Raw genomic sequence first — 23,929 nt, forward strand, 5'->3', positions numbered from 1 at the left:
AGATATACAAAAGTGACAAGACAATAAATAAGTATATTTTATATATAGTAGATACAACAAAGAGAATATACGCTTTGCCATGCACTACAAATTGTTGACAATTAGTAAGCTGCTCAAGATCAAAGCTGAACACACGATGTTCTATAATAGATCCATAAAAAATAACGATATGGTATGTTTGCCAATGCAACAACTGTCCAACAGAGCACGTGAGGAAAAGGCAGATGAGATGTTTACAACTATTTGGTCATCATTTAGCCTTCAACAATTAGCAAAACCTTTAGTCATCATGGAATATTTAAACTTTTAATTGACAATTTTACATTTATTTACAATATTGGTACCAGGTTTGAATAATTCAAAATCAGTTTGACATTAGCATAGTTAACTTAAGACGTCTGTTGACGAAGTTCCGGCCTTAACCCAGCTTTGTTTTGTTTTATAAATTGTTACCTTTGCAAAGAGTTTGCAACAATAAGAAGAAAATACGAAGGTATAGACGAACCCTGTAATTGTTAAACTAGGCTAATCCGAATTAAGGTCAATCTATTTTAGGAACTCATTACAAGGCAATATTTCTATAAATGGTATTTATAATAACTGTCGGTACTTCATTATTCATAATCAATTAAACAGTAAATGCATTGTGTCAGTTTCAAACGGAAAATTTGACGCGGCATTTACATTATAAATAAGTAAAGAAGTTTTCTGAAATAACAATTATGACAGTTTTAGAATTTATATTCTAGAAATTCTGACTAATTAATAGAAAAAGCAATGCAATTCCATTGAGAGCTCTAATTTCCTTTTATGAACTACAGCTTTGTGAATTCATAACATTTGTTTCTAATTTGGATTGCCCAGAGGGAAAACGTGCTGGTATTAAATGCCGTTTTGAACTTTTTAAAATGAAAACTGAACCGACTGTTGATAAAATAACAGAAGACAAATAATTCATTAAAGGTCATATTTTTCAAAACTATTTATAGATGCAAATTTAAAAAAAACACTTAAAAAAAGTCATTTAGTTTTCAAGGGATACGTACATTATGATAAAACATTTGTCATGTTTATACATTTTTGCTTTCGGAACAAAAACAGTTTCAAATCAGAATAAGAAACATACATTTATCTTTCGGTATCTATCTAGTTTTAGTTAGTAGTGTCGTTCATATTATTTCCTTTTTTTTCGTTCATTTGCCAAAAACTATCGACATTACGAGTTGAGGTGACTTTAGTATTCCTTTTTAAAGATATTAAGATATTTTAAGACTCGAGAAGAATCTCCATGAAGCTATACATGTATTCATTCGATACGTATACAAATGGCAGTGGTAGTAAGGTGCGAACTGGTGACGGAGCAGAATTGGATCACATGATCTTAGTCACATATACGCTCTCAGTTATTGGTACGTTGTGTGTTTTAGTACTGTGTAATAATAAAACAATGATTATGAAATTTTGTTTCTTCTCTCCATGATGTTGTCTGGTAACGTCGTCATTTTAGTTAATTAACCGCTTTTTACTTCTTTTTAAATTTCTTTAATACCTTTTTATATAATTATGTAACACCGTAGTGTATTCTATACATATTGATATTTTTCGTTTCATTGTGGCGTTTTAGTAACGGTTTCTATTTAACATATGCATGTATGTCGTCTAAATTTTTTTTTTATAGTAAACTTAATGTAGACTAAGTATTCATGGTATTAACATTTTCCCTTTATTTTGTAAAAACAACATTTCTCTTGCTTTTCAAAGATTTTAATAATAATCCTTCACTGTGGTGAAGCTATTTCGCACTGAAAGTTTACAAAGAGAGCACTAATTACATTATCAATCAGCCATTCAACGAATGACATATATCCACAAGAAATAGAAGAAAAAATTCTTCGGCTCTTATATCAACCACAGTAAGATCTGTCACTGAAGGAATTTAGAAATGATATTTAAAACTTCTTTGTTACATAAACACATTAGGAGTGATCCGATCTACAGGGGGTTTAAATATTCAATTGAAACTTCATAATCTGACTAAAGATTAAAATTATAACGTTTTATTGTTAACTTTGACACTGAGTTATTTTTGTATTGGCCTTCACATTTTGCCATACTTATGTTCTATGTAGTTCAGTTTCAAGTGGAGAATCTGTCGATCAATTGCGAATTCTTAATAACAGATTTTTTTAGAAAGAAAATATATCCTAAATTCGAATCGAATGAAAGAAAAAATCACCACATGCTCTGAATTGAAATCGAAAACTTTACCTAAACTTTCAATGTTTTAACAAGGTGGTTAACTGCATATAAACAATCAATTATCTTGGTCGAACAATTATGCCATTAATCACACGAAATTTCTATGACGTTGTGCGCTTTCTCTATAATTTCTGTGACGTCGTTCTCATTATTTCTGCACAATTGTCATCTCACGTTTGTCATATTCATTGAATCTTTTCACGGAAAAGATCAGAAAGTCAACTGCTAACTTACGTTTATCTTTCAGGAGGAACGAGAAACTCTCAATACGCGTTCCATTTGCTTCAATGTCGCCTTTTTGACTCGACATGGTTTCGTATTTTACTTTTAATACAAGCTTTTACTGCTTGCTTGGAAGGTACACAGAACGAGCAAATTCTGATTAGAAACTTTTATATCAAATTTATCTATAAACTTAGTAATAGATATCTCTTGATTGCAGAATATCACACCCTCTACAAATAAAAACTTTTATAATGCACGATTTCGTGTAAATAGTATATTTGTTTTCCATCATTACTTTTTTTTCTCACCCTCCAATTCACATTGTTCATCGATTATGTTCTATTTCCGTTTGTAACATTTTGACTAAGTTAAATCGTCTTGCAACAATGGCAAGACACTTAAATGGTCGATGAGCTCAATCTCGCTCTCTTTGGAGTACATTGGATTATCTCGGTTTATGTTTGTCACCGAGAGTTCATCAGTAAACTTTTGTTGCCTAAACGTATGCCCGGTGTAAAATGTTTATTTTTTCAACTTCGTTATGGACCTTTGAACTATTTAAGTAAAACCGACTATATATTCTTCAACGGTATGTTAAAATTAGCTAGTTGTATAACAACTAATGGTGTTAAGAAGATACTGCAACAATTTAAAAAAAAAACAAAAAAAAAAACATGCTTACAACTCGTGTTAAGATATATCTCGTTCTAACCATTCCTTAATTTATCCCCAGCAATCACCTTCAAAACAATGTGGCGTCCGTCATACACTATTGAAACACGATTAACATGTACCAATAAATTAAGTCAGACATTACAATGCAATGTAAATGCAAACAAGAAACTGCAGTAAATTCTAAATTATAGTTGACAACATACTTGTTTTGCTTGAACACATTGTTGATATGTGTAATTGTTACAACTTGATAATGTGTTAAGCATCAGTTTTTGTCTGGCACTTGTAAGGTTTCGTGTCAAAACAATCGACACAGAGTTCGTCTTCGGTAAAATCTTAATCTAAACTTACTTAGTTTTTTCTCGTTTGAATTATTTTATATTTGCCATTTTAGGACCTTTTTATAGCTGACTACGTTTTATGGGCTTTTCTCATTAATAAAGGCCCGGCATGGTGACCTATAGTTGATAATTTCTGTTTCATTTTGTCTCTTACGGAGAGTTATCTCATTGGTAATCATACCATATATTCTTTTTTATATTAACCGACCATATTGTTCGAGTTTTTCTTGTTATTGAAGGCCATACAATTGCCTATATTTGTCAAAATCGCTCTATTTTAACTGTAGTGGATAATTGTCTCATTGTTAATCATACCATATCTTCTAATTCTGATTTGAATCTATACTCATTGCTTTGATATTTAAATTGTGTCCCAAGACTTGCTGATACTTTTTATGCATTAAACATTTGATGGTGCAACCAGGGTTATTATCGGTTAAGAACTCTGACATTCTGAAAGGAAACTTGAAAAATGGAAGGTTTGGAAAGCTGGCCAACAATAGAAAAATAAGATGTTTAATTAACTATAAGACAAATAAGTAATCTCAGCACAACGCACCTTGACCCGAGCAGCGTTTCAAACAATGTGGTGTGCGTCATATACTATTGAAATATTATTAACAAGACCCAAATAAATTGATATTGAGTTCGACATTGCATTGCAATGTATTTGCATATATATGAAAACAAAAAAACTGCAAAAAAATCTTAATTATAATTGACAACAGTCATACTTGTTTTGCTTCAGCAGATTGTTTTCACGTAAAATTGTTGCAACTTGATAATGCGATAAACACCAGATTTTGTCTAGCACTTATAAGTTTTTGTGTCAAAACTATCAACATAGCCTTTTTGTCTGTAAAAGCCTAATCTGATATTGATAGGATATTCACTCCCGTGATATTTACAATTTTTTTTACGATAGTTGTTTGAGCCATTTATTGATTGATTAAAACCACTGTTAGCAAAACCTGACTGTATGAAAACGGTCACTCAATTGAGGAACGTACTGAATGTAACTTATCAGGAGTGATTGCAAAAAATGGCGCCAATCTGTGGTCACCATTTCTCGTTGACATCGTTGTCATGAGAATCATTTAAACGGCTGACACTTTGATCAAATATAAAAAAAAAAGAAGATGTGGTTTAATTGCCAATGAGACAACTATCCACAAGAGACCAAATGACACATAAATTAACAACTATAGGTCACCGAAGCCCCTTCAACAATGAGCAATTCGCAATCCGCAAAGTTAGCTATACAAGGTCCCGAAATGACAAATGTAAAACGATTCAAACGAGAAAACTATCGGCCTAATTTATGTACAAAAATTGAACGAAAAACAAATATTTAACACATCAAATTGAGAATGTGTCAAATGACAAACGACAACTACTGAATTACAGGCTCATGCCTTTGGACAGACACATACATACAGAATGTGTCAGGGTTAAACATGTTAGCGGGATTCCAACCTCCCCTAACCTTGGACAATGGCTCAACATTACAACACAAGAGCGAACTATCAAAATGGAAAAAGGCTTAACTCATCAGATGGATACAAATAGATATTCTGTTAAAAAAGTAACCTCAATGAATCAAATAAATTAGGGATAATATTTTAGCCCAGTTACAATGTACTAAAGACAAATCAATAGTGTGAGACATTTTTTTGTTTATTCTAATTGCCAAAATAATTACATTCTATCAAATCTAGCCTTGACAATTCTGAGACCCTGAAGTGGTTTGTTCTCTCTTAACACTGAGTATAATTGTCATTCAAGTTCTTCAGACCTCGCACCAACGTCTGTGTAACTGTTTGTGGTTTTATACATGTGTGGGTATGTTTTTGTCAAAGACTTTTTAGAATCATTTAATGATATTCACACTAAGCCTCTAATTACTAGAATGAGAAATGAATGAAAACATGGATTCCGACACAGCATGTTATATGTTCTTTCCTACGCTTTATATGGTGGTTGTCACAGAAAAAATTGAAGAAAACAAATAGTTAGGTAGACTGACGCAATTTTTTTTAATGACTATATCCTCAGCAAGTCCCTATTTAATGGAATGAGAAATGAGTGAAAACAAGAATCACATTTATCGTTTCCGACACAGCATGTTATTTGTTCATTCCTACGTTTTATATGGCGGTTTTCATTGAAGAAATTGAAGAAAACAAATATTAAGATACAGGCGTGCAATAAGGTTTAAGCGATTGATCACCACTTAGATCACTATTTTCAATTTAAATCTACAGGTCCATTTTGAAAATCACACTTTCCGCATTAAGTTACGGAATCTAAGTTTATAGTTTTGTTCGTTAATACTAGGGATAAAACAACGTCATGATAAAAGAGTGACGTTATAACAAAATGTTACTATTTTTACTGGGTTTTTTTTTCTGAACTGTTGATTTATTTTTATTTATACAAAGTGGAGTTTGTTTGATCTCAGTTAAGCATTGGATTGACGTCAACAGTTCTTGTTTACCTCTGAATTTCCTGTTGCGACGTCACGAAAATAACACGACCATGTCTATGGTTTCACAAAGAAAGAAGACTTATTTTTGCAGACCATTGGCTATTCATTAGGATTAATTTTGTAAATAAAATCTAAAAATCATCATGCAAACAGATTCTATCACCAACCCTCGTGCAATACGATATTTATTCAAATTTTGACAGTTACATCTTAATTATCCAAAACTCTTGGTAAAGTCTCGTGTTTTCAATATAGAAACGAAACCCTTTTTTAAAAGAAGGGAAATATCGTTTCACATTCGATGCGGTGGTATATAGTTATCAAAGGTACCAGGATAATATTGGTCGCCAGACGCGCGTTTCGTCTACATAAGACTCATCAGTAACTTATAATTCATATAAAACAATTAACATCCATATCATTCTCATTGACATGTGCGCTTTGGAAGAATATTAATTACTAAGGATGCATTATTTCTTAAAACGGTTACAAAATACACAAACTAAAATAAGGACTCTATGCATATTTTCGTGTAAAAGTTACAAGGTTGATATTCTTTGAAACATTTATTTTCGGGATACTTTTTTCGCGGTTTGTCGCCATTAATACGATTGACTGATGTACGTGGTTTGCTAGCTGTGCTGATGTATAGATTAACACGAACAAGAAGAGGGATTTTTGTATTTTCAGAACGATTTATGTTGGTTTTTTCTGCTTCTCGCGAAATTTCTGTAAATAAATCATTGCTGTTGGTATACAGTAGACATTCTCAATTACAAAAAGTTAGCTAAAAATCCTTTTTTTTCTTTTCTATCTTTGACTAAATGTTCTTGACTTTTTACGTCATTCTCTTGTGCCAAAAAGTTAGAAGACTTGTAGCGATTCAAATAAAGGAGAAACAGAAAATCCAGAATGAAAAGGCCAATTTCAGCAACACTTACAATGGCCGATACTTTTTGTAAAATATAAATGAAAGTAGGTACGCTACGAATGAGAGGAGCTATGAAGTTTTAATATTAACTATTTGTGAAAATTTCAAAATAGATTTGTTCAGATAATATTTATTAAAGTAAAAATTGACAAAAATCGGGTTTGACTGTTTAATTCTGATTCTTTTGTATTTATGCTCTTAAACATTACACATGTTTTGTCTTCAACGCTTTCATTGCTGAACGTACCCTATGACATTTCAAAGAAAATAGTTACATTAGTTAAAAAAGGTGATACCTATTTTAATTGAAATGCGCTTGTGTAACATGGTAGACAAATTCCTTCACACTAGCGCGCTTAGACATATTAACCACCTGTTTCAAATATTTACTTCTAAAACATTTCGTACCCGCCTGATGAAAAGCAATTACTATTTTGCTTTAGTTTCTTTTCTAAGATGAAAAAAAGCTTTTAACACTACAATTTTCTTTAGTTTTATCATATTGACCTAGCGTTTATAAGTCCTGCGAGCTTAATTTATCATAAAATTTTACTATTGAGATTTCATTCAGTGAGCATCTGGAGCCGTGAAAGACATAGTATTAAACATAGTAAATTAAATGATAAAATTTGAGAACATCGAATGGAAAATATTTGACAAAAAGTAAGAACCGTTGTTTGGTAAGTCACGCTATTTTTCAAACAAATATTTAATAATTATTTAATCAATACAAAAATTATACATTGTATTAAACTTGAGAATAGAAATGGGGAATGTGTCAAAGAGACAACAACCGATCACAGAACAGACAACAGTTTTTATATCCTTTGTGTATCCTTCTGTATACAGTTGTTAATACAAAGGTTTATCGCAATAATATGTTATGCGTATACAAATAACTCTATAGTATCAAAATCTGTATACATGCAAGATTCCACTTTTGTATATATTTCATACAACGATGCCGTAAAAATAAGAGATACACACGTCATTTGCGATATCAATAGTAAAATCCAAACAAAATGTTAATGCAGAATAAAAAGGAAATAGCTTTTAGTCTTCTTAAGGTGGTATGAGTGTCTTTCGCCATCTTGGATTGTAAAAAACAGAGAATCTAAGGTCCATATTTTCTATCAAGTTAGCAAAATTTGATGCAGGAATGCAGATTTTTAATGTATATTTTCATTTAAAAGAACCAATTTATAAGAATATAACTTATAAATATTAATATTTTTACAAGTGTACATTATATTTGGTTGTTTTTTTTAATATTTTCAAATTTGCAATTTAAGGGGAGGTAACTCTAAAACAGTGCATTTTCTGAAAGACTCTTCATGAAATTTTCCTATTTTGTCTTTTAGCCGGAAAAAACGTACGGTGACCCTATCTTTTCTTTCGATATTCTAAAAGCATTGTATGAAAGCAATCTTTTTCTAATTTATTTTACAATTCTATCATTTTGTTTAGTTTCTATTCACAAAATGTTGTTTTTTCCTGCATAATCCATAAAAAATTTGTCATTTTGTCACAACCTGTAGCTTGAGAAAATGCACGGTGACCTATATTTTTTTTTTATATTTTTGAACATGTTTCAATAGATACTACATTTTGACAAAGTATGAACAAATTCTATCATTTTTATTTTAGACTCCCATACCACCTTAAATAAGTGAATGGAACCCGTTGATAACACAAAGAAGAAGACCCCCCCCCCCCCCCCAACAACAACAACAAAAAACAAACAAAACAAATAAAAAACAAAAAAACAAAAAACAAAAACAAAAACAATAACAAAACAAAAACAAAACAAAAACACCAGGTACAATGATTATATAGTATAAAGATAACTTTTATTTAAAAGATTTAATAATTATACAGTGTAAGCCAGATCAGATGAAAAGTTTAAAAGTAACTCTTAAAAAGTAAAATTACAAAAATACTGAATTCCGAGGAAAAATTCTAAACGAAAAGTCCATGATAATCAAATCCCAAAATTTTACTGTACAGTTAACATGGTTAAAAACAACTTAATTTGTTTGATATCTTTAATAGAATATATAGAAATTTAATAGATGTTTAAAAGATAATAATGGTTTCAATTCCTCACTGTTACTAATAACAGTTCGTCAGTTGCAGTTTATCAGTATGACTTTATATATATAGCTGTAAGCCTCAAATATCAGTCGAGTCTAAAATATGTGTCCTTAAAAAAGTTTCCACAAATCGGTGTCCTGCTCTATAAATGCGTCATAGACTTCGTTGTGTCCTTATTTTTTTCAATGCCGTGTCCTTCAACTAATTATATTTATAGACACTGTCTTATTTTTAAAATGACGTCAGAAGTGTCAAACCGACTGCGAGGAAATTTGTGTTGTCAAATACAACATTACGACCCCGAGTACAACCTTCAGTTTGAATTTAACATGTCGACATCTGTTACATGTAAAGTCATTGAAAAGTTAATATGTGTTAAGATATGTTCATAGAAAGGTTCGGCAGATATACATGAAACATAAGAATGAGAAAGCGAGTCACGGGTCGGGTGTAAAAGGATCAGGTATGAGAAAAGGACACAGACTAGAGTCATGAGAAAAAGATACAAGTAAAGAACACAAATTTGAAGCTGAACATAGATTTGAGGCTCGATATATATTTAAATCCTATGTATATCCAATCCAAGCTGATATAATCATACTCTTTTGAGCAATCTATCAAATTAAGTGCGGAGAAGTGGCAAGGGTCAATACAAGTAACAAACGTCCAAGAAAAGGACAAACATTTGACCACAAGAAGCAAGATGAATAACTATCAAAGTCAGTGAAACACAACGCAGAAAATTAAAGTTAAAACAAAACACGAATTCCACGAGCACCAGGAGCTCCAAAAATTTGAACGTTTCGACTATTTTATGAAAAAAAATACCTTCATGTTTTGTATAATTGTGTTGAAATGATATTATTTTAGATGGCAATTTTCTATTTATTTTTGTTTTATAATAATGAGAATTTTCAATGGTAAATGTAAAGCTCTTCTATTTGCATAGTTATACAAGATTTGTGGCAAAATTTTTCAATTGGCTTTTTAAAAAAATAAATAACCAAGGATTCATTGCATTAATGTTTGTTGTCACTAGTAATTATTTTTAACATGTTTAAAACAATATTAAACTTACTCTAAATTTCTTTATACTTTAAAATAGTAAAAATTAAACGACACAATTATTTTCAAAGGCACATCGAAAAAGTGCTTTATGTGTCATAGTTGTTTCCTATATGTTTGTTTTTACCTACGATGTATTTATTAAAAACAATGCTGTTTAATTTTAAAACCATTACTAGATAGAGATAGCTTTTAAAAAGTTTACTTGAAAGGGAATACAATGTATATGCTGAAATGAATGATATTTATCTTTTCCTGATAATGTACGGTGTAATTTTATTTTATGCTCTAACGTTAAATTTGAAAGTGCTGACAAAATTTCTTAAATTCAGAATTGCTGAAAATTTTATTTTCTCAAAAATATTCATCAAAACAAAATCTCGCCTCAGTTTGGTTTGACAGTGTATGTGGAAAAAAGCTATAACCAAAAGAAACATAAAAATGTCATGGCCAATCAATTGATTGATTGAAGACCGACTTGGGACTGTCAACGGACATTTGTGTAGATTTTGCTGAATTTGCAAATAAGCATCTTGAAAGAGAAGATAACAAATACTTTGAGGAGAGTTGATGATGACGGGTGTATAAGTGACAACAATTGCTCGACCTGTCCTTTTAATAAAGTATAGCTATAAAAAAAAAAGGCAAACCTACAATGTGTAAACAGACATTAAGCAATATATTTCTGAAGTTTCATAAAAGTTTCTTTAAGAATAAAACATATACTAATTTTAAAGAGCTAACGATGACGGACGCATACGTGATGACCATTGCCCAAACTGGCAGTTTAATTAAGTAGAGCTATTTAAAAAAATAAACACTAAATTTTAACCTATCATTTAGATAGATTTTCTGAAGTTTCTGTAGTATTCTAAAAGAGAATATAAAATACAGTTTGCAGACAGTTAACAAAGACGGACGTATAAGTCACGACAACTGCTCAAACTAACCTTTAATTAAATAAAACTATTTAAGAAAAAAATCTTACCGTGCTTACGATATAATAAATTCCGTTGTAACAACTCACGAGGCAACAGTGTTAATTTTTCCAATAATTTGCAAAAATAATTTTATCGCAACGGCATACGTTTCCAATGCTTGATACCTGATTGCTTCGTTCAGGAATAAGACGAGTTGTACGTAAATATTGGTTTATATCGTTACAGTGATAACGAGACTTGATACAAACAGATTAACCCGATAGTTCAGGCGATGATGGAATATCGGTTTAGTCTCCATGGTCTTTTACATATATGTATTGACGAATACTCAAACGCTTGGGAGGATAAATTTAGCTAAAGTTTGATAGAATCTGTTAAAACTGCCACACAAAATTAATCTATTCGTATCACCACAGGCAATTGTAGAAATCCCTGATGTTGTTGTTGTCCGTTTTGATTGATTGATTGATGAGTGTTTGATTCACGACGCATCAGTACAAAATGCTATACCGCGGTGAATGTTTTTTTTCTGAATATATGGATAAAAGTGTGCAAGACAAAGTGTCGACACAAACAGTTAACATTTAAATGAGTTTTGGAGATTATATTGCATTTAACATATTTTGATCAGATAGATATCTTTGAAGGTTAATGTCAAGTCAGATTTTTGTAGTTTGCAAAATTTTATTCTGACAAGTGACATATAGTTTTGTCAAATATACCGACTTCGACTATAATTATCCAAAGTTAAATACAACATGGATTTTGATCATTGTTGAAGGTAATATGGTAAACTTGAGTTGCTAACCTTTTTGTTTAGCTTACTCTACAGTATGGACATTACATTGTTTTACATTTGTCATTTCAGGGCCTTTTATAGCTGATTATGCAGTATGGGGTTTGCTCATTGTTGAAGGCCGTACGGACCTATAGTTGTTAATTGCTGTGTCATTTGGTCTCCTGTAGACAATTGTCTCATTGGCAATCATACCAAACCTCCTTTTTTCATATTTACTCATTGTTCAAGGCCATACTGTATCGTATATTTACATCCACACATTATCGTTTTTGGTCTTTTTAGACAATACACGATCATAGTTGTTTCATTGTCTCCTAAGCTTAACCATGTTTTAATAGTTTTAGTAAAAAGGGAAATTTCATCCATTTACTCTCTATGCAGTCTGAAAGACTTAATTGTCAATCGTAACGAATCCGAACGATGAACATTGTCTGAGTTCCAGTGCAGCTGTGAAATGAATTAATTTACCCATAATTCTTTAGTATCCCGCTGCATATAAATGGATTAATGCTATCGACTAGAAAAAAGGTCATATACATCGTTAAAAGACAAGTAAGACCTACATTTATACAAATAGGCCGTTTATTGTTTGTTATAAAGTCAATGACATTTTCAATAATGAACTTTTTGAATACAAATAACAACGGACAAAAAATTCTTTGAAAGCTTTAAAAGATTGTGAAAATTGATCTTGTCGGAAATGATAATTTTGTCCTTTTCAGAAATTAATCTTATCTTCAGCTCTAAATGGTCAATTCTTGAAGTTAATTATTAGATATTATTGGATTTTGTGTGCCCTATCCTTGACAAATCTTGTCATATTGTTATATTCCTCGTCTTATAGCAATACATGTGTAAAACAAGAGGATTCCTGATATCTGAAAAAAAGTGAAATCACAAAAATACTGAACTCCGACGAAAAGTCAAAACGGAAAATCCCTAGTGAAATGACAAGATCAAAAGCTCAAACACAGTCATCAAACAATTGGAAAACAACTGCATATTTCTGACTTGGAACAGGCATTTTTTTATGATGAAAATAGTGGATTAAACCTGGTTTTAAAGCTAGCCAAACCCCTCACTTGCAGGAAAGTCGCATCATATACTCCCTTATATTGATAACGATGTTAGAACAAAACAGAAACAGACATAATAGGTAAAAATGTCACAAACAGTGGTACAGCAGTCAACACTGTGTTAAAATCCCAACCACTACAACAAAAACAAATGTATAGCAACAAAGCACAAAAAGGCAAATAAACAAAGCACATTGGCAGACATGAAAGACAACAATACAAAACTTACAATATTACAATGAATTTGTGCTTTTCAGTTCAAAATTGACACTTTTTAAGTTCATTATTAGAAATTATTGGATATTTTGTTCCTTAAAATTTACCGACTTTGTCATTACGAAAATTTCTGGTCTTTTAGCAATACACGGGTAAAAATAGAGAACTCCGGATATCTGATAAAAAAAAGGTCAGAAACAATAATACTGAACATTCTTGATAGTTTTGGTAAAAAAGGTGATTTAATGCATTTATAATATAGATAAATTTGAATATCTATGTCGACTGCAAAAACGTAATTATCAACCGAAACTATTGAAATCGTCCAAGTTCAAGTACAGCTGTGAAATGAAGCAATTACTATCATTTTCTTTGATCACCCACTGCATATAAAAAGATTTAAGCCATCAACGAGTAAAAAAACATACTTACATACATCGTTAAAAGACAAACAAAACCTAAATTTGTGCTATTTATTGTCTGTATTAAAGTCAGTGACATTTTCCATAATGAATGATTTGAATACAAATAACAACTGACAACAGTATCTCAAGACGTATTGGAAGTTTCTTAAAATTGAGCTTGTCGGAAATAATTTGTCTATGCTTTTCAAGAATTAATGTTATTTTGAGTTCAAGATTGTCATTTCTTTAAGTTTATTATTAGAAAATATTGGTATTGGATAGTTTATGTCTTGACGGATTTTGTTATAATAACGAATATTCCTACAGACAGAAAAATGGTTTATACGTCACGACCAGTGAAATAATTCGATTAAGTACACGCTTTGTCAAATCTATGAACAATATTTCAACAAACCGTTATAAAAGACAAATTGGTGTTTATGTTGTTATCTTATTAAAATTAAATTTTTATTTTTTTCATTTATTTTTAAATTGTAAATTTATTTACTTTAAAAATTAGTCAATTGTTTATTTTCTACAAAGAAAAAAAATAGATTTCATGTGACACGTCTTTGTTTTTATTTTACACAGTGCAACGTTTCAGAATACAATATACTAAAAGTAGCAATTTCAAAATTGTAAACAAAGACGTTTCAATTATGTGTTATGTTTCGGCGTCGAGTAGAGCGCTCACAATTGTTAAAGACGCTCCATTCATAGTGTACTCGAGTGGTTGTCTTTATTTACTGTCTTTTTTTTTAGCAGTAACCAGTCTAACAAGCGGTTTGTATTTGTTTGAATTTTAATTTTTTTTATCATCCCTGTTTTCTTTAAATCTTAATATACAGTACGAGCTTTGCATATTGTTGAAGGCCGTATGGTATCCTGTCCTCGTAATTTCATACATCTCAGTCCTTTGTTTTATATGGAATATAGTTGTCTCATTGAAAATCAAATCATATGCCCGTTTATATATTTTTATTTAAAAATGTAATTTCATCAATTTTACATACTTAAGCCCTGGTCACAATTAAACCACGACACATCTATGCAGAGCCACGACACGATTTTTTTAAATTGTGGGTCATAGTTTGAGCATCGTGGCGCTGTCGTGTGTCCTGGGACAAATATTGGACATGCAACTGTTTTGCTCTACAATTTTTTGTCGTGTCACTCTCTGTTGTCTGTCGTGAGAGTGTCTTACCACAACCGTGTAACTGTCGTGCGATAAACACAGTGTTGTGGGTACCAACATGAACCATTTAAATGTTTAACAATAGTACAACTGCCGTACGACAATCTCCCAACTGTAGCAAATCACTCGTGATACAGTGGCACGATTGTGTCATGAATACTAAATTTCGAACGATGCTCGCACAATATTGATTGTATGTCGTGCGACGTATTAGTAAGTCGTTAGTCGTGCCACATATTTTCGTCCCTGACCCCCGTGACGTCTCCAGTAGTTCCGAATGTTCAGCTTGTGGTAGGTGGTCATCCGTCTGGTGACCATTATCCCCGTGTACTGCTATCACGTTCCTTTTTTTATTTTTTTATTTTTGGGGCAATCTGGTTTAAATTCGCTGAACAATAATAATATAAACTTATACGAAAAACCTCGTTTTCTTAGACCGAACATATATTGATACTAACGCTTAAGATAAAGTTCTAATAACACGGCCCAGGCCATGTGTAAATGTCAAACAATCTATGACTTCCATGAATTATTTCTTAAACATCCTTGATATTTTTGATGAAAAAGGTGATATCATGCATTTACTTTATAAATAAAAAAGAATTTCTATGAAGACAGAAAGACTTAATTGTAAATCGTAACGATATACCTTGTCTGAGTTCCAGTGCAGCTGTGAGACGCATTAATTTACTTATAATTTTATAGTATCCCGTTGCGTATAAATGGATTAAATCCATTAACTAAAGAAAGTTCATATACATCATTCAAGACCAGTAAGATCTACATATAAGTCACTCAGAGTTTGTACAAGAGTCATTGGATTTTGCCATAACGAATGCTTTGAAAAAAATGACAACTGACAAAAAATTTCTGAGAGAGTAAAAAAAGTTTATGATAAGTGAGCTTGTCGGGAATGACAAATTTGTGCTATTTAGGAATTAATGTTATTTTCCGTTCAAAGTTGTCATTCCTTTAAATTTATTATTCGAAATTATTGGATATTTTGTGCCGTAACCTTGATATTTTGTCATAACGGATATTACTAATGACAGAAAAATGAATTCGACGTCATTCATTATGAACAAAGCGACCAGTGGAATAATTCGATTTGTACATGCATTGCTAGATCTTTAAGAGATATTTAATAAACAATTACAGTTATAAAAATGAAGTTAGACTTTCTGTCGTTGTCTTTTTAAAATGAAATTACACATTTTGTTCAATAAATTTATCAATTTATTTATATAAATTCTTAATCATTTTTTTTATTTTCCCGAAAATACAAGAATTTGAATAAAAATAGATTTCATGGGACACGTCGTTATTTAATACGCAGTGCACCGTATATGGATAATATATTCAAAAGTGTATACAAAAACGTTCTAATTCAATGGCCGTAAACGTCTTTCTCATAAAAAAAATGGGAATTTTCACCAATTACGTTTTAGGTTGCGGCGGCGAGTTGTGCGCTCATAATTATTTAAACCCGCCCTATTCTTTGTGTACCCGTCTTTAGCCAGGTACCTGTAATCAAGTGGTTCTCTTTGATTGATGTCAAAAATATTTTTGTTTTTTCTTAGCAGGAGTTTTTCTAGTGGTTTGTATTCGTTTGAATTATTTTAAATTTAACCAACTTTGTTTTTCTTTAAATTTTAATATACAGTACAAGTTTTGCATATTCGTGAAGGCCGTATTGTATACCGAACTTGCATACAACCAAGTCCTGTGGTCTTTTTGATAGATAGTTGTATAATATGTTTGTATTAAACATGTAATTTCATCCATTTACAATATACGTTTTGCGTGTAAATCTCCTTGTCGACTACAAGATTTCATTCTCAAGCGTAACGATTGGAATTCTCTTCGTTCAAGTACAGCTGTGAAATGAATTACTTTACCCATAATTCCTTAGTATCCCGTTGAGTATACATGGATTTATCCCATCCACGAGCTATATCTCATATTCACCATTCAAGGTCAAGCAAGACTCAGACCTACATTTGTGTTCTCCATTAACTATATTAGAGTCAATGACACTTTTCATAAGAAAAGGTTCGAATACAACTAACAACTGACAAACATATCTCAAGACGTATTAAAAGTTTGTGTTAAATTGAGCTTGTCGGAAATGATAATTTTGTGATTATCAAGAACTTATGTTTTCTTTTGTTCAACATTGTCATATCTTTAAGTTTATTATTAGAAGTTATTGGATATTTCGGCTTTATTCTTGACGGATTTTGTCATAACGAATATTCTCATTGATAGAAAAATGATTTCTACGTCATTACTTTTGTGCAAAGCGACCAGTGAAATAATTTGATTTGTGTTTGTATTTCTAGATCCTTAAAACCTCCGTTTAATATGAATCACTAACAGTTACCAAACTCAGTTTGTTTCTTCTTGAATTGAATTATAACTTTATCAAAATGTTCAAAAGATACTGTTTATTTTTATTGTCTATTTTCTTCAAATTGATATTTTTTATAGAAACTTGAAATGCAAATTTGAAACAAAATGTAAAGAGACTTGTTTTGTTTCTTGAAAATATAAACCACTTCAGAAAGGGGATACGGATCACTTTGACGAAAAAAATAATGAAATATCGATAAGAAAATACAACAGCGTATACGATATGGTTCATCTACCATTATTGGTAAAAGCAGATGCATACATTTTTTTTTTATTTGTTCTTATAACAACTCTACGTTGCTGTCACATTGCCATATAACTCTCTTTCTCGTTTACAATGCCAAATCCTTGCACATTTAATTTGTAGAGTTTGAGTTGGTGTATATATCATGGAGCAAAACCCATCTACGGCTTCAAAGGCAACATATAGCCTTCAACAATTATAGAAAAATAAACAAACATGTAGAGATCAAAATACCAATGAGACAAGAGTTACTTTAAGTCGGAGTTCAAATCATTAGGATAAAAGTATTTAAAGATCACTGTACGGTCTTCAACAATAAGAAAACTCCATACTGTAACGTCAGCTATAAAACATGAAATCAAATGTGAAATAATTGAAACCCAAAAACTATCGCCCTAATTCAAATCAAAATAATTTGCGAAAAACAAATATGACAGAAAAGATGAAAAAAGAGACAAGCGAAAGATACCGGAAGAACATTCAAACTCATACATTTGTCATAAGTTGAAAATAAACTGGCAACACTACGACGAAGAAATAACTAAGAAGACAAGCAATGATACACGAAACAAAATTAATTTCGAAAACTGATAAATAATAACAACAACGACTGAATAAAAGTTTCCTGACTCAGGAATTCGAGACTTTAAACATTTGTGTATCAAGTCTTTCTTAATTGAAATTAAGATCATGCTGTTCTTAGCTTCTAGAGTTGACAATAATTTATCTTTTTTTGTTAAGATGATGCATTGTATGAATTTTTAGCTTCTGTTTATTAATGCAGCTGTCATAATTAGTTATAGAATCATTTGATTTCTTTGATATATCAAGCCATCTGTCAGGAGAAAAATGTAGAACTGATAGGTATTTTTTCTTAATGTAACAGAAAAATAAAAGGATACAATTGATAAAGTCTACATGATTGCTGAAAATGAGAAAAAATCCAAATCTTTAACTATACAGAAAATGATCTGTATTTATAATTGAGGACTATAGGTTAAAATTAGGTCAGGTTCAGCAATTTCTGTCAGATATTTTGGGATTCCTAGTGATTTTTCCAACAATACAGGGTAAAATATTCTGCCGCACACCACGCACTTTTCTTTTCATAATGAGACTTCGATAGTTCATAACAAGGTCATTACTTATATTTTAGCAGATTCTAAATATTTTTTCTGAAGATTTGAGACAAATGTAAATAAAAGGTGAAAGTTGGAGACTGCATTTTCCCACCATTTAAAAAGAAAAATAGTATATCAAAACCTATTAATATTTGTAGCTTAGTTTTTTCCTTTGTTAATGCTCTCTTGACTTACAATATCAATTTTAAACTCTACATTTTTTGTAATTTTACCCAACTAAACCCTATTAACTAATAGAACGATTTTATAGTTATTGCCGGCTATTAGTTGACAGGATTGTCATACTTTGATTACTTGTTTTTTGTTGTTTGGCGTACGTCTACTGGAAAATATTTGTTCCCTGTTCAAGACAAAATAAGCAATAGAAAGCTGAATACTGTTACATATTGTGTTTTGACCAGAGCTACAAATTCAGTAGTATCACTTTGTGTGGGTTCCATATTTTTGTAAGCTATAATATTGCCATCAAATAACAGTAAAGCACATACAATCAAGAAAATTCCACTCTATCACAGAATTTTTTTACGGCAAAATATTGATTGAATAAAATATAGGAGATGAACTCGAAGATTCATATATGGCCAAGTTTGCCTGTGGGAGTTTGAACCTTTGTTTCTTAATAATTTTTAAGTTTTATAACGGACAATTAATGACAAAAGATTATATAAATCTTATCAGTTCAGAAGATCTGTCAAGTAATACTTTGATACCCTTGGGCCTTACCAGTCTACCAGCAACAGTGCTAGACAATGTTAATTCGCCGTTTAAGAATCTAAAGGACGATGGGTAATTTCATTGTTCGTACCCTAAAATGAAATTAACGTCACGGCATTGGTTGAATTTCCATTGTTTTGGACGTTTTTAACCAATCACGACGTTTCGGTGTACATTTTTGAAAATATTACCCAGAATGCATTAGATTCTGAAACAGCGAACTGAACTGAATTTGAATGATAATTTACTGTTCATAGGTATCAATTTAGGTAATATATTTGAAAATATGAATAAGAGTTCACCAAAGGGTAGTTAAAATTTTAACAACATTTTCGTGATATCAGAATTATAAAGAAATGAAAATACGAACGGGACCAAACAAAATATGTAATATAGATTAAGATAGATATCCCGTTGCTAATGAAAACACAATTATAAGAACAAAAAATAGAGAAGCAAAGATTAAGCACAAAAAGAGAAATAACATCTTAAAATGTTTTGCATCCAATGTGCTTTACTGCGTATTTCATCATCGGGGACGTTCAATTCCATGTCTTTGAAAGTCAATTATGCAGTGCAACATGACCTATATAATACTCCCGAGCAATAACAGACATTTGAACATGGATTTAATTGGACTGCTTATCCCTTTGTTATGATATGGATTATTATTCAGGCACGATACTTAAAAGTATTGTATAAGAATTGACCTGGGGGTAGTTAGAAACTTATAATAATCGTTTTTTTCAAGATTGCATCATTTATGGGACAAAAAAAATGTCAAATATATTCAGATGAAAATAGAATAATCGTTGTTAATATAAACATGGTTTAAGGCAACAGCAGAAAACTAAAGATTTAGAAAAAAAAATAACACCTTATAAATGTTTATTTGCATCCAATGAACTTTACTGCATACACGTATACTTCCATCGGGAACGCACAAAGCCATATCTTGAAAGTCAATTGTGTTTGAATAATGAAACACGCGAGGTACTATATAACCTACATGTTACTCGTTGGCAATAACAGACTATGGAAATTAGATTTAATTTGAATAATAATCCTTTTGTTATTATACAGATTATAATTGCAGTACGATAGTTTGGATTATAATTTAAAAAATCAACCGAGGAGTGGTTAAAAATTATAATAATCTATTTTGAGATTTCATTTTCAAAAGAGAGAACAATACTAATGAGACAAAACAAAATAATATTTCATATTTGGTAAAATTAAAATATCATTGAGAATGAAAACACGATAAAAAGGCAACATCAGAAAACTAAAGATTTAAAACAAAATGAGCACCTTACTATGATATGCATCATTTGTGATTTACTGCATAGACTTCCATCGGGGATTCTCAACGACTTCATAATAGTACGTGATTAAACACTCTTTCCTTTCAGGACTGAAACACATGAATAGCTATTTTGCCTTTATGAAACCATCGAGCAACGGGAAATCGATTTGATTTGAATTAGTATCCTTTTCTTATTATATGGAACTAAAGCAAGATATTTCAAAGTTTTGCTAATGAATTTAACTGGGGCAGTTAAAAAATGTAAACATGTTTTTGGTTATGTCAAATTTAAATAAGAGTGTAGAAATATCAGTGAGACAAAACAAAACATATTTCAAATGATGAAAACACAAAGTGCAAATAAAAACACGTTATCTATCAGATTAATAAACACTAAGCACAAGCAAAGGAAATACATTTAAACCATGTTAATTTCATGCCCCTGAAACGCTTTCCAGGATTTCGGCTCTGCTCACAAATATGAGTGTTGAAGAATGAAACATGTGGACAGCTATATGGCTATATGAATGAAAGGAACCAATATTAGATAATGGTCAATTTAATCGACGGTCAATTCGCCTTTTCAGAATCTAAAGGATCATGTTTAATTTCATTGTTCCTACCTCAAAATGAAAATAACGTCAAGTCATTGGTTGAATTTCCATTGTTTATGACATTTCTAACCAATCACGACGTTTTGGTGTACACTTTTGAAAATGCTACCCAGGATGCATTAGATTCTGAAACGTCAATTTGCATCTAAGGAAGTTGGAATCTTCGTTTCCTTAAACTTTCTATTTACAAGATGAGAATTTAAGAAAAGTACATATGCATGATATGAATCATGTAAGTTCAGAAGAACTTACTACTGAGCTAATGATACAATGAAAAGTATAAATAATACCTAGATAATGATTAACTTTATATTAATAACACATTAATTATATAATGCAATATTATTTAGGTCAAATATGTCATTTAACTGTTCAGGAATTACGAACAATAAGTGACGACAAATTCTTAAGAAGTTTATTATATTCATATACAATTTACGACAGAGCAAATGTCCTTAGAAAGTTTTAAATTCGATTACATAATTTCTTCTTATGTGGTTACTATTCAAATTTGGTTCATGTCAAATTTTCTACACGTCCTGACATAAAAATGATACCACTTGAGAATATTCAGTTTTGTATTTTCATATATTAAACCTAGTTTATATGATTAAGTTGGGATAATTAAGAAGTTTTAAACCAGCTGCTTAACATTGGTTTATTGGTGGACCATTTAAGGAATGATTGTAATATTTTTTCTGTCTAGTCGAAATAACTTCAAAAATGTGATACACACTGACTAACCCGCGTAGTCGGTTATTTTAAAGTGTGCACCACATTTTAATGTTATTTCGAAAAGACAGAAAAAACTATTACAATCATTTGTTATAATTAAATTCTCAATTCCATTTCAAACTGGAGTGAACCATGAAAAAACGTTGATGACGTCAAACAACGTCAGACAATCAGAAGACGCGTAACATCCAAAATTAAATGATTGCCCAATAGCTGTTTTATCTATATCTTTTATACAATTTCGAACATGATATTCAAAATTTTGTTCATTTTATTTCATTAGAAATTCATGACTGACTACTAGCATCATAATAGTTTTCCAATTTATCTGTGTAACATAGATTCTATATGCTTTCACAGTTAAGTCGTTTCAGAAAGTTTTGTTTAAGGGATTTAATTTCAATTACCTCAAATTTCCCATTATTTATATATATTGTCGCCAGTCATCTTTAGCTCCGAACTTTAACGCAAAGTGAAGATAGTATCAATTCAATTTATTATCAGGCATAGGAATCATCAGCAATTGTATGAGAGTTTAGAAACTGTGTGCTTAATGTAAACATGTAACAAATTGAGGTTTTATTTTTTCAAAGTTTTTCAGAGAATAAAACAATACAAATGTAGTTCGTTGTCCCAATCTTTTTGTCTCGACAGTACCTAATAAAGATTAAACAAGAAACACGTTATGCGAACAAGTATAAAAATCAATAATATATGCTTACATTGCAAAATTCATTCGGAAAGTTCAATTTCAATTACCTCAATTCCTCCAGTATTCAAATATTGTCGCCAGTTATCTTAAGCATTGCAATAAAACCAATAAGTAGATATTTGATCGTCTCCATCTATTAACATGCATGTCACTCAATAGAAATTGAATGACAGTTCATAAAAATGTGTTCCTTAAATAAACTAGTTCTGGATTCAGATCTTCTTGAAACAAAATAACGTTATATGCCGATTGGTTTTGATTTAGTGTTAACTACAAAGTTCAATGCCATGATTTTGATATTTTATATATAATCCAAATAAATTAAAAGAGAGACGAAAGATACCAGAGGGACAATCAAACTCAAAAGTCTAACATAAACTGACAACGCCATGGCTAAAATGAAAAGGATAAACAGACAAACAATAGTAGACATGACATAACATATAAAACTAAAAAATAAACAACACGAACCCCAACAAAAACTAGGGGTGATCTCAGGTGCTCCGAAGTGTAAGCAGATCCTGTTCCACATGTGGCACCCGTTATGTAGCGATTATTAACCACCTTACTTTAATTATCGTGAAACAACAGTACCAATTGGATACGATTGATTGGACACTGACTGGTTCTTCAGCTCAGATATAAAAACGGTGTATATTAATTGCACATACCCTACCTACGCACTTGTTTTTTTTAATGTTGGCAGCAAAGGTTTGGTGAAATTAATTGGTTGATTGATATTTGGTGTCTTTATGCTATTGTAACGTTTTCGCTAACCGGTGAGAGAACCTTTCTAACCAACCAAACCAAACCAACCAACAGACCAGACAGACACCAACAACAAACCAAAAGAAATAGACAGGAAATATGAATGCTCAGAATTACTACTGCTACCGCTACTGCATACTGCTGCATACTGCTGCATATCACACAAATATAGTTTCTATGTCGGCAAACGGTCTCCTTTTTATGTGTGTGTGTAAAACGATGGTATTTTTATATGTATTGTAATTAAGTATCAGATCAGTCTTAGTTTGATGTTCTGAATGTAAACATAAAGTCGCTTCAAATGTATAACAAGTTTTATTCACCAGACATAATATTAATAACAACAGGAACAAGAATGGACAGATATAAATATCTTAAAGCAGCGATCAATAATTAACAATATTTCGTATAGATTAGACAAACAGAGATTATTCTTTAAAACAGCTACACCAAAATCAGCATTCAACAAACACAGATACTATCAGCAACTCTCCATGTAAATACAAGTAAAATACTACACAAATAAATAAGTCACAATTTTCCTAACCCCTTAACAACAACCCTGACTATTTA

The 23,929-nt window shown here is 31.0% G+C and overlaps 1 protein-coding gene across 2 annotated transcripts in view; it reads right to left on the reverse strand.

Annotated features, from left to right (window-relative positions):
• LOC134693365 (cholecystokinin receptor type A-like) overlaps positions 1–23,929 on the reverse strand; it is a 67,434-nt gene that overhangs the window by 14,475 nt on the left and 29,030 nt on the right. The window contains exon 1 of one of the 2 annotated variants that reach the window (XM_063554140.1): positions 11,067–11,189. The exons of the other annotated variant lie outside the window; for it this stretch is intronic. The gene's annotated coding sequence lies outside the window, so the exon portion shown is untranslated. Of the gene's footprint in view, positions 1–11,066; positions 11,190–23,929 lie in introns of those variants that run through there. 2 annotated transcript variants of the gene reach the window in all.

The sequence above is a fragment of the Mytilus trossulus genome, chromosome 12, assembly GCF_036588685.1.
Source record: "Mytilus trossulus isolate FHL-02 chromosome 12, PNRI_Mtr1.1.1.hap1, whole genome shotgun sequence".
Lineage (NCBI taxonomy): Eukaryota > Metazoa > Mollusca > Bivalvia > Mytilida > Mytilidae > Mytilus > Mytilus trossulus.